The sequence below is a fragment of the Ovis aries genome, chromosome 16 (assembly GCF_016772045.2).
Source record: "Ovis aries strain OAR_USU_Benz2616 breed Rambouillet chromosome 16, ARS-UI_Ramb_v3.0, whole genome shotgun sequence".
Classification (NCBI taxonomy): Eukaryota; Metazoa; Chordata; class Mammalia; order Artiodactyla; family Bovidae; genus Ovis; species Ovis aries.
In genome coordinates, this window is record NC_056069.1 from 2,804,158 (window position 1) to 2,820,472 (window position 16,315).

Here is a 16,315-nt window from a genome sequence, read left to right on the forward strand (position 1 = left end):
CATTACAGAAAGTTTAAAACATACACATTTAACAGCCATCCAACCCCAACCTTCTCAGATAACCACTGCTAAAATTTTTATGTATGCTATCTTAGGAATAAATATATAGATAGATAGACAGAAATTCCCTATTTCATGAAGCCTACTTTTATCCACTTCTAGGAATATTTCTGAGAAATTATCTGAAGGATGTACAAGGTTACCTGCATTCTCGATCCTGGTCTCATTGCTTCTTAGCTTCCTAGTGTTAGTCACTCAGTCATGTCTGACTCTTTGCCATCCCATGGACTGTAACCCACCAGGCTCCTCTGTCCATGGAATTCTCCAGGCAAGAATACTGCAGTGGGCTGCCATGCCCTCCTCAGGGGATCTTCCCAATCCAGGGATTGAACCCATGTCTCCCGGATTGCAGGCGGATTCTTTACTGACTAAGCCACCAGGGAAGCTCTTTGCGTTATTTAATCTCCTCCTTTTAATTACAGTTATCAGGACCTGTTTCCCCCTTCAGTGTTATGAGCTAGATAAAATAAGAATAAAGAAGGAAGTTTCTGGTTAGCTACAAAAAGTCTTAGTCCTAAGAGACTTTCCCCAGCTTTATAATATTCTTTTTTTTAAATATAAATTTATTTATTTTAATTGGAGGTTATTTACTTTAGAATATTGTATTGGTTTTGCCATACATCAACATGAATCCGCCACAGATATACATGTGTTCCCCATCCTGAACCCCCCCTCCTTCCTCCCTCCCCATACCATCCCTCTGGGTTGTCCCAGTGCACCAGCCCCAAGCATCCAGTACCATGCATCGAACCCGGACTGGCGATTCGTTTCACATATGATATTATACATGTTTCAATGCCATTCTCCCAAATCATCCCACCCTTTCCCTCTCCCACAGAGTCCAAAAGACTGTTCTATACATCTGTGTCTCTTTTGCTGTCTCGTATAGAGGGTTATCATTACCATCTTTCTAAATTCCATATATATGCATTAGTATACTGTATTGGTGTTTTTCTTTCTGGCTTACTTCACTCTGTATAATAGGCTCCTATAATATTCTTGATGCCATGGAGTCAGGTCTCTAGCCAAGCATGACTCAGTCTTTGGAATTCTAAACAGAGACAACCAGACCCCTGGGCATTCCAGCTGAAACTCCAGTATCTCAAATGGTAGGTATTATTAACTAATAGGGAGAAACAGACTTTCTTCCTTTTCTTTCACTTATAGAGAGCTGAGACCAAGTCTAAAATCTCAGGCCTGATTGGTTAACAGAGGCTATCTGTTGCAAAGAGCCAGTAAGGACAGGAAGGATGCAAAGCCATCAGACAGAGAACTGCTCTGCAAAGCCATTCTCCACCAAGTCCCAGCAAGTTGGGGAGGAGCTAAGGATCTCCTGGTTCTCTTATGATTAACATCAGCCCTCATTGGGTGATAAATGTTATATTGTAACTCTTCACTGGCTTCTCAAGAAAATAAAACTCTTTGTACTGTGCTTTATTTGCTGTTTCTCACTTCTAAAACTGTTAACACAGGCCCCAAACCCGGCACAATATGGTCCATGCCTTCCTCACACTTCTCTGTCCCTTATTCACCATGTCGCAGCCTCCAGACACAATGATGGGCTTTCTTCCATCTTCTGGAGGACGCCTCCCTTCTTCTCACTGCAGAGTCCTCGAGAGAGACTGTTCCCTCTGTCCTCACTCTCCACTTGGCCATTCCCTGCTTGCCCCTCTGGACTGCCACAGAGAAGCCATGTGGTCACGGCTCAGTGTTACAGTTTAAGTTCCCATGGCATCCCCTGCCTTTCCTCCATGGCACTCTGCTCAGTTACAATTCAGAGATTATTCGCTTAATCTCTACCTCCACCCTGGGGGCTTCCCTGGTCGCTCAGAGGTTAAAGCATCTGCCTGCAATGCACGAGACTTGGGTTCGATCCCTGGGTTGGGAATATCCCCTGGAGAAGGAAATGGCAACCCACTCCAGTATTCTTGCTGAGAGAATCCCATGGATAGAGGAGCCTGGTAGGCTACAGTCCACAGAATCGTGAATAGCTGGACACGACTGAGCAACTTCACTTTCACTTTCTTTCCACCTTGGAAAGCAGTGTCACTCCTGTTCCCACATGATTGGCCAGCATGGGTCACATGATCACACCTAATTTCAAAGTGATAGCTAGATTCCTGATCTGGCACCCCACTCCAGTACTCTTGCCTGGAAAATCCCATGGACAGAGAAGCCTGGTAGGCTGCAGTCCGTAGGGTCGCTAAGAGTCAGACATGACTGAGTGACTTCACTTTGACTTTTCACTTTCATGCATTGGAGAAGGAAATGGCAACCCACTCTAGCATTCTTGCCTGGAGAAACCCAGGGATGGGGGAGCCGGGTGGGCTGCCATCTATGGGGTCACACAGAGTCGGAAACGACTGAAGTGACTTAGCAGCAGCAGTAGCAAAGAAGATTTAGCTTCGGGACCAGGGACCAGGCTTGATCCCTCAAGAGCTTTAGAGTATCAGAGTTTTCAGTTCAGTTCAGTCGCTCAGTCGTGTCCAACTCTTTGCGACCCCATGAATCACAGCACGCCAGGCCTCCCTGTCCATCACCATCTCCCGGAGTTCACTCAGACTCATGTCCATCAAGTCCGTGATGCCATCCAGCCATCTCATCCTCGGTCATCCCCTTCTCCTTCTGCCCCCAATCCCTCCCAGCATCGGAGTCTTTTCCAATGAGTCAACTCTTCACATGAGGTGGCCAAAGTATAGGAGTTTCAGCTTTAGCATCATTCCCTCCAAAGAAATCTCAGGGTTGATCTCCTTCAGAATGGACTGGTTGGATCTCCTTGCAGTCCAAGGGACTCTCAAGAGTCTTCTCCAACACCACAGTTCAAAAGCATCAATTCTTCAACGCTCAGCCTTCTTCACAGTCCAACTCTCACATCCATACATGACCACAGGAAAAACCATAGCCTTGACTAGATGGACCGTAGTTGGCAAAGTAATGTCTCTGCTTTTAAATATACTATCTAGGTTGGTCATAACTTTTCTTCCAAGGAGTAAGTGTCTTTTAATTTCATGGCTGCAGTCATCATCTGCAGTGATTTTGGAGCCCCCAAAAATAAAGTCCGACACTGTTTCTACTGTTTCCCCATCTATTTGCCATGAAGTGATGGGACCAGATGCCATGATCTTCATTTTCTGAATGTTGAGCTTTAAGCCAACTTTTTTGCTCTCCTCTTTCACTTTCATCAAGAAGCTTTTAGCTCCTCTTCACTTTCTGCCATAAGGGTGGTGTCATCTGCATATCTGAGGTGATTGATATTTCTCCCGGCAATCTTGATTCCAGCTTGTGTTTCTTCCAGTCCAGTGTTTCTCATGATGTACTCTGCATATAAGTTAAATAAGCGGGGTGACAATATACAGCCTTGACGTACTCCTTTTCCTATTTGGAACCAGTCTGTTGTTCCATGTCCAGTTCTAACTGTTGCTTCCTGACCTGCATACAGATTCCTCAAGAGGCAGGTTAGGTGGTCTGGTATTCCCATCTCTTTCAGAATTTTCCACAGTATATTGTGATCCACACAGTCAAAGGCTTTGGCATAGTCAATTTTATTACAGTATAAATGAAGACAGACAAAGCTTCTGTCATAGACATCAGAAGGGGCCCGAAGAGTAACCTCCTTGTTAGTTTTATCAAGGCCTTATATACTTTTATAGGACCCACTCCCCCAACATACATCTTAAATTAACAAGATTAGAGCTAACAATAGAAAGGTCTTACCAGACCTACTCCCAAAAAATAAATCTTAATAAGATTAGGCAGAAGGTTCTTGTTAAGGAGAAGCAGGTCCTGGAGCAAGATACATTGTTATACTAAGACAAAGCAACGTAGAGAAAAACTTTCGTCCTTTTCTCCCCTCAAGAGCTCCAGGCCCCTTTCTCCTCCTCTCCCTTCCCTCTGCCACCCTCCTCCTCCTCCTCTTCCTCCTCCTCCTTCTCATCAGGGACCCTGGACTTCTTATCAACCTACCTAAGAATTTAGCTCTCTCAAAAGGAGCAGGAAAGCTGAGAGCCGAAGAATCAATGCTTTTGAACTGTGGTGTTGGAGAAGACTCTTGAAAGTCCCTTGGACTGCAAGGAGATCCAACCAGTCCATCCTAAAGGAAGTGAAGTCGCTCAATCATGTCCGACTCTTTGCAAACCCATGGACCTACCTAGCTCAGCAGTCCATGGGATTGTCCAGGCAAGAATACTGGAGTAGGCTGCCATTTCCTTCTCCAGGGGATCTTCGCAACCCAGGGATCGAACCCGGGTCTCCTGCATTGCAGACAGATGCTTTACCTTCTGACCCACTAAGGAAGCCCATCCTAAAGGAAATGAGTCCTAAATATTCATTGGAAGGACTGATGCTGAAGCTGAAACTCCAATACTTTGGCCAACTGATGTGAAGAACTTACTCATTAGAAAAGACTCTGATGCTGGGAAAGATTGAAGGCAGGAGAAGGGGATGACAGAGGAAGAGATGGTTGGATGGCATCACGAACTCAGTGGACATGAGTTTGAGTAAGCTCTGGGAGTTGGTGATGGATAGGGAAGCCTGGCGTGCTGCAGTCCATGGGGTCACAAACAGGGTACATGACTGAGCAACTGAACTGAAAGGAGCAGTAAGTGATTAGAAGAAGAACCAGAAATAGTTCGTGACAAGCACTAATGACCATCAGAATATCATGCTTTGTTCAAAAAAAGTTTGATTACACAAAACCAACATCACAACAAATACAACTAGAAAAACTGCGCTAGACCAGACTTAACCAGGCAGTTTCCCAATGAAACTAATGGCGTCTATTTACCATTATCTACTCAAAATGTCGTGTTTTCAACCAAAGCATTAAAATTATAAAAGCAGCACATATATATAGTTTAAAAAATATTTCAAACAGTACCACAGACTACAAAGTGAAAAAGTGTGCCTTCTCTTCCAGTATCCCCACCCCATAATCCCATAGAAGAGATCATTATAGACCAAACATTTCAGGTCTTGAGATCAGGTGGGGAGGTCTGGGAAGACTTCACAGAGAAGGCAGGAGTGGAAGCTATTTGGGTTGCTTGTATCTGAGATTTTATAAAGACTCCTATGATTCAACTTAAAGCTTTTCAGTAAGCCACTTTGAGATTTATGTCTAATGATGAGAAATAAGATCTCTCTCAGAAACGCTGGGATTTCCAAGCCAGATGTCCAGTCTAGAAAGTTTTATCAAAGAATCCCTCCAAGCTTAGCAGTTGCCACCCACCACTCCTCGGATTAAATAGCTTCAGAGTCCTGTGACCCACTAAGGCATTCACAGACTAATTAATCCTGCTTGTTCATCTTAAACTGTAAGAGTCTTCCAGTTGGCCACCCTGGTTAATGGAGTGTTATGTGGACTCTGTGTAGGTTGCACTCCATTCATAACTGAGCAAAACACCTGCTATTAAGCTAAGCTCCCTGCCCCACCACACTAAGTGGGGAGGGGACTTCACTGAGTGCCTTCAACAAGCCAGGCACTTTCTTCTTTTTTTTCTTAATTTATTAATTTTATTTTACTTTACAATACTGTATTGGTTTTGCCATACATCAACATGAATCCACCATGGGTGTACATGAGTTCCCAATCCTGAACCCCCCTCCCACCTCCCTCCCCATACCATCTCTCTGGGTCATCCCAGTGCACCAGCCCCAAGCATCCTGTATCCTGCATCAAACCTAGACTGGCAATTCGTTTCCTACATGATATTATACATGTTTCAATGCCATTCTCCCAAATCATCCCACCCTCTCCCTCTCCCACAGAGTCCAAAAGTCTATTCTATACATCTGTGTCTCTTTTGCTGTCTCACATACAGGGTTATCATTACCATCTTTCTAAATTCCATATATATGTGTTAGTATACTATATTGGTGTTTTTCTTTCTGGCTTACTTCACTCTGTATAATCGGCTCCAGTTTCATCCACCTCATTAGAACTGATTCAAATGTATTCTTTTTAATGGCTGAGTAATACTCCATTGTGTATATGTAACACAGCTTTCTTATCCATTCATCTGCTGATGGATATCTAGGTTGCTTCCATGTCCTGGCTATCATAAACAGTGCTGCGATGAACATTGGGGTACATGTGTCTCTTTCAATTCTGGTATCCTTGGTGTGTATGCCCAGCAGTGGGATTGCTGGGTCATAAGGCAGTTCTGTTTCCAATTTTTAAAGGAATCTCCACACTGTTCTCCATAGTGGCTATACTAGTTTGCATTCCCACCAACAATGTAAGAAGGTTCCCTTTTCTCCACACCCTCTCCAGCATTTATTGCTTGTAGACTTTTGGATAGCAGCCATTCTGACTGGTGTGAAATGGTACCTCATTGTGGTTTTGATTTGCATTTCTCTGATGATGTGTGATGTTGAGCATCTTTTCATGTGTTTGTTAGCCATCCGTATGTCTTCTTTGGAGAAATGTCTATTTAGTTCTTTGGCCCATTTTTTGATTGGGTCATTTATTTTTCTGGAATTGAGCTGCATAAGTTGCTTGTATATTTTTGAAATTAGTTGTTTGTCAGTTGCTTCATTTGCTATTATTTTCTCCCATTCCGAAGGCTGTCTTTTCACCTTGCTTATAGTTTCCTTTGTTGTGCAAAAGCTTTTAATTTTAATTAGATCCCATTTGTTTATTTTTGCTTTTATTTCCAGTATTCTGGGAGGTGGGTCGTAGAGGATCCTGCTGTGATTTATGTCAGAGAGTGTTTTGCCTATGTTCTCCTCTAGGAGTTTTATAGTTTCTGGTCTTACGTTTAGATCTTTAATACATTTTGAGTTTATTTTTGTGTGCGGTGTTAGAAAGTGTTCTAGTTTCATTGTTTTACAAGTGGTTGACCAGTTTTCCCAGCACCACTTGTTAAAGACATTGTCTTTTCACCATTGTATATTCTTCCCTCCTTTGTTGAAGATAAGGTGTCCATAGGTGTGTGGATTTATCTCTGGGCTTTCTATTTTGTTCCATTGATCTATATTTCTGTCTTTGTGAAGCCAGGCACTTTCTCTGCAGTCCTTGCAGTGGTCCCAATGGACTGGGAGATGAGTGTTACTGTGTCCGTTTTACCATGAGTCTCAGAATGGAGGTAACATTCTTAGGCTGATCAGCTATTAAGCTGCAGGACTGGGATTCAAGCTTGACTATTTTGACTGCAAAGCTCACCATCATTCACCACTTACTGATGCCTAATTGGCTACTGCCTTCCCTGTTCAGTTCAGTTCAGTCGCTCAGTCATGTCCGACTTTGTGACCCCATGAATCGCAGCACGCCAGGCCTCCCTGTCCATCACCAACTCCCAGAGTTTACTCAAACTCATATCCATCGAGTCAGTGATGCCATCCAGCCATCTCATCCTCTGCCGTCCCCTTCTCCTCCTGCTCCCAATCCCTCCCAGCATCAGAGTCTTTTCCAATGAGTCAGCTCTTCACATGAGGTGGCCAAAGTATTGGAGTTTCAGCTTTAGCATCATTCCTTCCAATGAACACCAAGGAGTGATCTCCTTCAGAATGGACAGGTTGGATCTCTTTACAGTCCAAGGGACTCTCAAGAGTCTTCTCCAACATCACAGTTCAAAAGCATCAATTCTTCAGTGCTCAGCTTTCTTCACAGTCCAACTCTCACATCCATACATGACCACTGGGAAAACCATAGCCTTGACTAGACGGACCTTAGTCGGCAAAGTAATGTCTCTGCTTTTGAATATGCTATCTAGGTTGGTCATAACTTTTCTTCCAAGGAGTCAGCGTCTTTTAATTTCATGGCTGCAGTCACCATCTGCAGTGATTTTGGAGCTTCCCCAAAAAAAGTCTGACACTGCTTCCACTGTTTCCCCATCTACTTCTCATGAAGTGATGGGACCAGATGCCATGATCTTAGTTTTCTGAATGTTGAGCTTTAAGCCAATGTATTCACTCTCCTCTTTCACTTTCATCAAGAGGCTCTTTAGTTCTTCTTCACTTGTTGCCATAGGGTGGTGTCCTCTGCATATCTGAGGTTATTGATATTTCTCCCAGCAATCTTGATTCTAGCTTATGTTTCTTCCAGTCCAGCGTTTCTCATGATGTACTCTGCATAGAAGTTAAATAAGCAGGGTGACAATATACAGCCTTGACATACTCCTTTTCCTATTTGGAACCAGTCTGTTATTCCATGTCCAGTTCTAACTGTTGCTTCCTGACCTGCATACAGATTCCTCAAGAGGCAGGTTAGGTGGTCTGGTATTCCCATCTCTCAGAATTTTCCACAGTTTATTGTGATCCACACAGTCAAAGGCTTTGGCATAGTCAAGAAAGCAGAAATAGATGTTTTTCTGGAACTCTCTTGCTTTTTCCATGATCCAGCGGATGTTGGCAATTTGATCTCTGGTTCCTCTGCCTTTTCTAAAACCAGCTTGAACATCAGGGAGTTCATGGTTCATGTATTGCTGAAACCTGGCTTGGAGAATTTTGAGCATTACTTTACTAGCATGTGAGATGAGTGCAATTGTGTGGTAGTTTGAACATTCTTTGGCATGGCCTTTCTTTGGGATTGGAATGAAAACTGACCTTTTCCAGTTCTGTGGCCACTGCTGAGTTTTCCAAATGTGCTCGCATATTGAGTGCAGCACTTTCACAGCATCATCCTTCAGGATTTGAAATAGCTCAACTGGAATTCCATCACCTCCACTATCTTTGTTTGTAGTGATGCTTTCTAAGGCCCACTTGACTTCACATTCCAGGATGTCTGGTTCTAGGTGAGTGATCACACCATCATGATTATCTGGGTCGTGAAGATCTTTTTTGTACAGTTCTTCCATGTATTCTTGCCACCTCTTCTTAACATCTTCTGTTTCTGTTAGGTCCATACCATTTCTGTCCTTTATCAAGCCCATCTTTACATGAAATGTTCCCTTGGTATCTCTAATTTTCTTGAAGAGATCTCTGGTCTTTCCCGTTCTGTTGTTTTCCTCTATTTCTTTGCATTGATCACTGAGGAAGGCTTTCTTATCTTTCCTTGCTATTCTTTGGAACTCTGCATTCAGATGCTTATATCTTTCCTTTTCTCCATTGCTTTTCAATTCTCTTCTTTTCACAGCTATTTGTAAGGCCTCCTCAGACAGCCATTTTGCTTTTTTTGCATTTCTTTTCCATGGGGACAGTCTTGGTTCCTGTCTCCTGTAGAATGTCACGAACATCCGTCCATAGTTCATCAGGAACTCTATCTATCAGATCTAGTCCCTTAAATCCATTTCTCACTTCCACTGTTTAATCATAAGGGATTTGATTTAGGTCATACCTGAATGGTCTAGCGGTTTTCCCTACTTTCTTCAATTTAAGTCTGAATTTGGCAATAAGGAGTTCATGATCTGAGCCACAGTCAGCTCCTGGTCTTGTTTTTGCTGACTGTATAGAGCTTCTCCATCTTTGGCTGCAAAGAATATAATCAATCTGATTTCAATGTTGACCATCTGGTGATGCCCATGTGTAGAGTCTTTCTCTTACCCCATGTCCAAGGTAAGAGAAATCCATAAAACAGGAGGTATTGAGAGAGGGCATCAGAGGGCAGATACACTGAAACCATAATCACAGAAAACTAGTCAATCTAATCACACTAGGACCACAGCCTTGTCTAACTCAATGAAACTAAGCCATGCCCTGTGGGGCCACACAAGATGGACAGGTCATGGTGGAGAGGTCTGACAGAATGTGGTCCGCTTGAGAAGGAAATGGCAAACCACTTCAGTATTATTGCCTTGAGAACCCCATGAACATTATGAAAAGGCAAAATGATAGGATACTGAAAGAGGAACCCCCCAGGTCGGTAGGTGCCCAATATGCTACTGGAGATCAGTGGAGAAATAACTCCAGAAAGAATCACAGGATGGATCCAAAGCAAAAACAATACCCAGTTGTGGATGTGACTGGTTATAGAAGCAAGGTCAGATGGCTGTAAAGAGCAATCTATTACATAGGAACCTGGAATGTTAGGTCCATGAATCAAGGCAAACTGAAAGTGGTCAAACAGGAGACGGCAAGAGTGAATGTTGACATTCTAGAAATCAGTGAACTAAAATGGACTGGAATGGGTGAGTTTAACTCAGATGACCATTATATCTACTACTGCAGGCAGGAATCCCTTAGAAGAAATGGAGTAGCCATCATGGTCAACAAAAGAGTCCAAAATGCAGGACTTGGATGCAGTCTCAAAATGACAGAATGATCTCTGTTTGTTTCCAAGGCAAACCATTCAGTATCACGGTAATCCAAGCCTATGCCCCAACCATTAATGCTGAATAAGCTGCAGTTGAATGGTTCTATGAAGACCTACAAGACCTTTAGAACTAACACCCAAAAAAGATGTCTTTTTTCATTATAGGGGACTGGAATGCAAAAGTAGGAAGTCAAGAAACACTTGGAGTAACCGGCAAATTTGGCCTTGGAATACGGAATGAAAAAGGACAAAGGCTGATAGAGTTTTGCCAAGAGAACGCCTTCCCTGACCACTGTCTAATTAGTGCCTCCGGTAACCCATTTCCCTCTAGTTCTGTAGCCCTACTAGATCATCAATCACAGGACACATCACCACCTTTATCCCCAGTGCCTAAAAGAGTGGCTGGCATCCAGTAGGCACTCAGTAATTATTTGTTGAAGGAGTAAACAGTGCTTTGAAAAGAATACTGAATTGCCAGCAGGACTGACCTGAGCTTAACCCTGCTGTTCAGGAATCCAGGCTGTGACCTTGGACAAGTCCGGTTCCGTCTCGGGGCCCAGGAGCCTCATCTGTGAAGTCAGAGGGCAGGCCAAAATACCCTTCTCTAACTCATGCTCTGTGGCTTCTGCAACTTGTCACCCAGCGTGAAGGCCACTCTCCTGCTGAGAAAAGGGAAACAGAACTGGAAATGCTGAATCGACGGCAGCGAGCCTGAGGCAGGGGAGAAGGTGCGGAGGAAGACCCTGAAGCTACTCGGTTTCTCCCCTCCTGCCACAGACGGGGCGCAAGCGCAGAGAGCGTGCGAAGCCTGAATAGAAGAATGTAGCCCCTCATTCGCTGAGACGGAGGAGCAACCACAAGGACACGGGAGTGGGCCCAGGGGGGACACAGAGGATGGTCCCTTATGCCAGGAAGTGCCTGTCAGTCAGATGATGAGATTAGCCTTTGCTCTTCTGCTCATCATCTTGGTGACCTCAGGGTTGTCTTATAGGATCTCTGATTCCATTCCTCTTAAGAAAAAGGTAATATTAATATTTTCTCGTGCCTCTCTCAACCACAGGTTTTCCTCTGTAAAATGGGAATAATATAACAACATATCTCACAGGAACTAAGTGATTTGAAGAGTGTTCTGTAGAATAGAGGCCTGAAAAGTACTGAAATAGAACCTGTAAGTCAAATCCATTCTTTTTAAAAAATGCTTATTTATTTATTTTTGTATTAACAACCATGCTGTGCGGCATGCAAGATGGTTCCCCAACAAGGAACTGAACCCCAGCCTCTGCAGTGAAAGTGCCAAATCCTAACCACTAGGCCATCAGGGAACTCCCTCAACCCCATGCTTGATACATGTGATGTTAGCAGCACAGAAGCATCGTGTAGTACACAGCCCAAATCTGTATAAAGACACAGATTCTCTAATCACACGGCACTCGTTTTTTTTTCCATGTTGCTTAGAACTCCCAAAAATGAAATTCAGTCATTTGTAGAATATCACTAAACACACAAAAGTCACTTGGAAAAACATGGCATGTGGCAGAAGACTGGCTGTTAAACAGGGCTCACAGACACAGGCAGGTAATATAAATGAGTGATGCTGGACAACAAGCCCCCGTGACCTTAGTGTTGGAGAGGCAATAGGGAGCGGTAGCATCTGCGGTTCACTAGAGTGCGCTTGCTCAGGAGCAAGCAGCTTCTCTGCTCCAGCCAAACGTGCTGTGTGTTTTCACATAAAATATGAAACCAAATCCATGTTTTAGGTGAAAACAATGTTGGCAAAATTCACATCTGAAAGAAGTGAGATAGCAACTATACCCTGTGGACTGCCAGATTGTGATTACTGAACAAAACTGTTAAATGATGGAATTAGTCACCAAATTAGCCAACTGCTTTCCAGACAGTCTCTTGGCTGCTGTCTTAGGACTCCTGATGTACTTCCCATTCAGCTGCTAATAGTTCTACACACTTTTAGCAAACAATGAGCACTTGCTAGAGATTTCCCAGGTGGTGCTAGTGGTAAAGAACCCTCCTGCCAATGCAGAAGACATAAGAGACATGGGTTTGATCCCTGAGTTGGGAAGATCCCTTGGAGGAAAACACAGCAACCCACTCCAGTATTCTTGCCTGGAGAATCCCATGGACAGAGGAGCCTGGAGGGCTGCAGTCCATGCGGGCGCAAAGAATCGAACACCACTGAAGCAACTTAGCATGCATGCATACACTCATGAGCCCTCACTATGCGCCTACTATGTGCAAAGTAGATACTAGACATCATGGAGGGAGTGGGGTAGGAAAAAAAAGACAAGACACAGTCTCCCTTCCCCACTCCATCTCACCCCACAATGAAACACCCAGAGGTAGATTCTGATACCCACTGGGTGATTGTTAATAGGTAATAAGTGCTTTTGGAGTTTGGACAGAGACAGAGCTTTCCATGTGGTGGTCTTTGAGAGCTGCCAGGAGGAGGTAGCAAGAGGAGATGGCTCTTAGTCAGGTTTCAAAGGTGGCTGGGATTGGAGTCAGCTGATCACATGCTTTGGCAGAGACAAAGGTCCACATATCAGTAGACTCTGCAGCTATTGCAAAAGACCCATGTCATGTAGTTGTGGGGAAATTGTTCTGGAAAGGTAAACTGGGCCTTTAAGATAGATCCTTCAATGCCAGCTTCTGGCCTTTGTCCTGAAGACTCAGCAAGGGGGTGCTGGATTGTAGTGGAGCCAATCTGATGGAGAGGGACCCCCTTATCCGACTTTCCTCTCCAGGAAAAGAAGTCAGGGCACAAGCTCCTGGGGGCCCCTCCAGGTCTGACTGTTCACCTCCTGTGTCTTATTGCAGTCCATACAGAGTAGACAAATGGGACAGAGCTGCCCCAGGCAGTCTCATGCAAGCTGTGCTTCCGAGGGAGGGGTCCCTTCGTGGTAACGATCTGGAATCTGAAACATTTCAGAGAGGCAGCAGGGCTTTTTGACATGCGGTCTTTCCCTTTTTTTAATGATGATTTCATTTTACATTTTTATTGGTCCTGCACTGACTGTTCTCAGGCTCTCTGATGGGATGTGAGATGCACTGACATTTACAGAAATCAATACATTAATAAATCACGAAGTTCATAATGTCTGATTTGCTTCTAAATGAGACAGAACTATTATCACCATAAAGTTGCACATAAAATAGGTCCAATTGTGATGTATTATATAGTCTAATCAAAGGCGTTTGAGTGAATAACCTTTCCCCCAAAGAAGAAAACAATCAAAGCCGAATAACGTCATTAATAATTCAAGGTGTGTCTGCCAAGGCTTCATTTATTAAGTGCACAGTTAAGAGGCTTCTTAGCTGAGTCCTGGAGATGACACATTGCCACCTTCTCCCTGCCTCTGGGCAGGCAGGCAGACAACCTGGCTGTGGTCCTTGCGTTCGGCAGCTCGTGTTCCAGTAGAGGGTAGCATCCAATTCTCTCCTCCAGCTGAGAACTGGACCACCGCAATGCACCCTGTGACTATCTGGATTATTAAGGGCAGAGGACATGGAGCCGTGTAATAACTCTAGGGGAGGAGAGGCAGGGAATTTTCTGTGACCGCCAGTCACTATGTCTGTTTGCTCACGTTTCTGGCGTCCACACCCATAGAAACCCTGCCCTGTTCCGTGGCAATCTGCGGACTGAGGTGCTTAGCAGCTCTCTCAGTGTCTTGCATTTGCTTATGTCCATTGCAGTTAATACAGAATGTTAATATTCACTTTAGCTAGTTAATATCCAACTTGAACTGGCAACTCTGACAGGGTAAATCACAAAACAAGAAATCTTCCTGTATTGTGAAGAGAAGCCCACGTAATTGACTAGATCCATCAGAGACGATGTAATCATGACCTGGAAAGTCTAGCAGATATGATTTTGGATTCTGCGCTTGAGAATGACCCTTAAGATCACAATCTTAATACACTAGAAGGTGGGAGTAACATTTTTGTGCACCTACTGTATGCAGAGAGAGCATTATATATCTTATCTCTTTAAATTTACAGCTACAAGATGAGTATCAAATTAGTCTAATGACCACATACCTCCTAGGGATAGTGAAATTATTAGATCAATTCTAAAACTATTACCATGCTCTCTAAGCTCACTGAGAGAGGCACTTAATATGAGGATACATTAAAACTGAATTCCAGAAAAAGCTCACTTGGACAGTCTCCATTATTTTCCTGCTTGTGATTATTCTGTATGGTATACAAGAGTTTATTTTCCCACTAACAAAGAAAGGGTTATATGTACACTTATATAGCTGATTCACTTTGTTTGTATAGCAGAAACTAACATAACATTGTAAAGCAATTATACTCTAATTAAAAAAAAGAAAGGGTTTATTTAGTTGGGTTACAAGGACTACACTGACTATGAAACTGAGTATTTCACCAGTATTAAATTGATTTTCAGGTCTTTAGTACACTGATTTTGAATAGTTAAGCGTATGCCAGCCCTTCTAAAATAGCAGTAACAAAGTGATGGAGTCAGGTCATACTGTGGATTGTGCGCTTTGCTTCCCAAATCCAGATTCAGTGAGTTCATGTTAGTAGCCTGAACTAGGCTATGATGGGGATATGTACACCAAGAAATTGGAAAATGGTATCAAGCAGGCTTCTCCCCACTCCCTCAAGTTCCCTGCTTGGAAACCATCACTCAGCAAGTTGGCATGTTATCTGGATGGCAGTGAACTACTCCTCAAAACGCAGACTGAAAGACAGGCCATTGAGTCCTTAGCCTGACCTCAATCCAATGAGTTTCCATGGATGAGAAAATTCTTTGCCAACCTGAGATAAGTCTTGCTCAGGTGGCAATTTTACTTTTCCTTTGAGTCATTCCTTCAGCTTCTCTCTGTACCTTCATTTGTCCATCTTAATACTAAGAGCATCTTTTCTCCCTAGACACTATTTTTCTCTCATCATTTGCAATAAATCATTTTAGCCTCTCAGTCAAGTAACAAAATCCCACCCATGTAATCCTCTGATTTCCTGCAGAAATATTCTAGACCCAGTCATCCTCGGTAGTTTGCCCTCTTTCCCCAAAGCAGGGCAGCCACTGCTCATTACCTGGCCGTCTCCACGTGCTGGAGCTTCAGAGCAAGGTCCCGCTGAGACTAAAGGAGAAACAGTGGGAGGTTTCCCCACCCTTCCTGACTACCAGCTGGTGGCAGGATGTAACTAATTCCCCCCTAGAGCTGTAGGAACTGTGGGAGTTCCCTAGGTAAATCATCCAAAGTTTCATCCTGGGACACTTTTTCTAGACAAAGAAGTCCACCTAAAACATTATCTAGAGATTTTCGCCTGTGGCTGAGACACTGCAGTGAAGCTGACATATATTTCTACTCTGCAACCTGGGGTGGGGGCTGGGGGGCTAGTTGGACAGAAACGTTTGCTTTGGAGATGAGAGGACACAAGAGTCCCTAATGTCAGTGGCCTTGCTCCTTGTCCTGAAACACCAGTTAGGGCTCCTTCTTGCTGTCAACCCTGGTGTCTACGTGACGCACTCCTTTCCCAGGAGTTTCTTTGTTTTTTCAGTCTTGGTGGAAAATGTGTGAATGTTACACCACCACACAGAGAAAAGAATTGTGACTTATATCACAATCTATGTAGTGACTTCGTGGAGTTTAAATAATTGCATTACATTCCTGAAAATTCATTTCTACCACCAACACCATCTTCAAGAAATTGCAGTATACAGCTGACATGCCCCTTCCATACACCCCACCTAGTATGCAGATCTAAAGGTCACCGTCAAAAACATCCCCATGTGAGAAGAAAGGTCAGAAAATTCAAGTACACTATATATATTTTTGAGACATTTAATCCAGAAAACCCCCGTCTAATGAAAGTAGCAGTACTCAAATACTCAAGTATTTTTTTGGTAGGTCTCTCCTTTGCCAGAACATTTTTAGGACTGAGGTATAAATGAAATGAGATATGTATAAATTCAATTTTGCTTAAAAGGGGCAAGAGGATTTCAAGATTAAGAGAACAGATGCTTGGAGCAAAACATGATTTGAGTTTTATTGAACCAAGAAGACTGAAAAAAATGTCTAG

At 43.5% G+C, this 16,315-nt stretch overlaps 1 protein-coding gene across 4 annotated transcripts in view; it reads left to right on the forward strand.

The window, feature by feature from the left end:
• Positions 1–16,315, forward strand: part of KCNIP1 (potassium voltage-gated channel interacting protein 1) — a 422,953-nt gene that overhangs the window by 378,942 nt on the left and 27,696 nt on the right. Inside the window, exon 2 of one of the 4 annotated variants that reach the window (XM_060400219.1) lies at positions 11,307–11,414. The exons of the other annotated variants lie outside the window; for them this stretch is intronic. The gene's annotated coding sequence lies outside the window, so the exon portion shown is untranslated. The remainder of the gene's footprint in view (positions 1–11,306; positions 11,415–16,315) is intronic. 4 annotated transcript variants of the gene reach the window in all.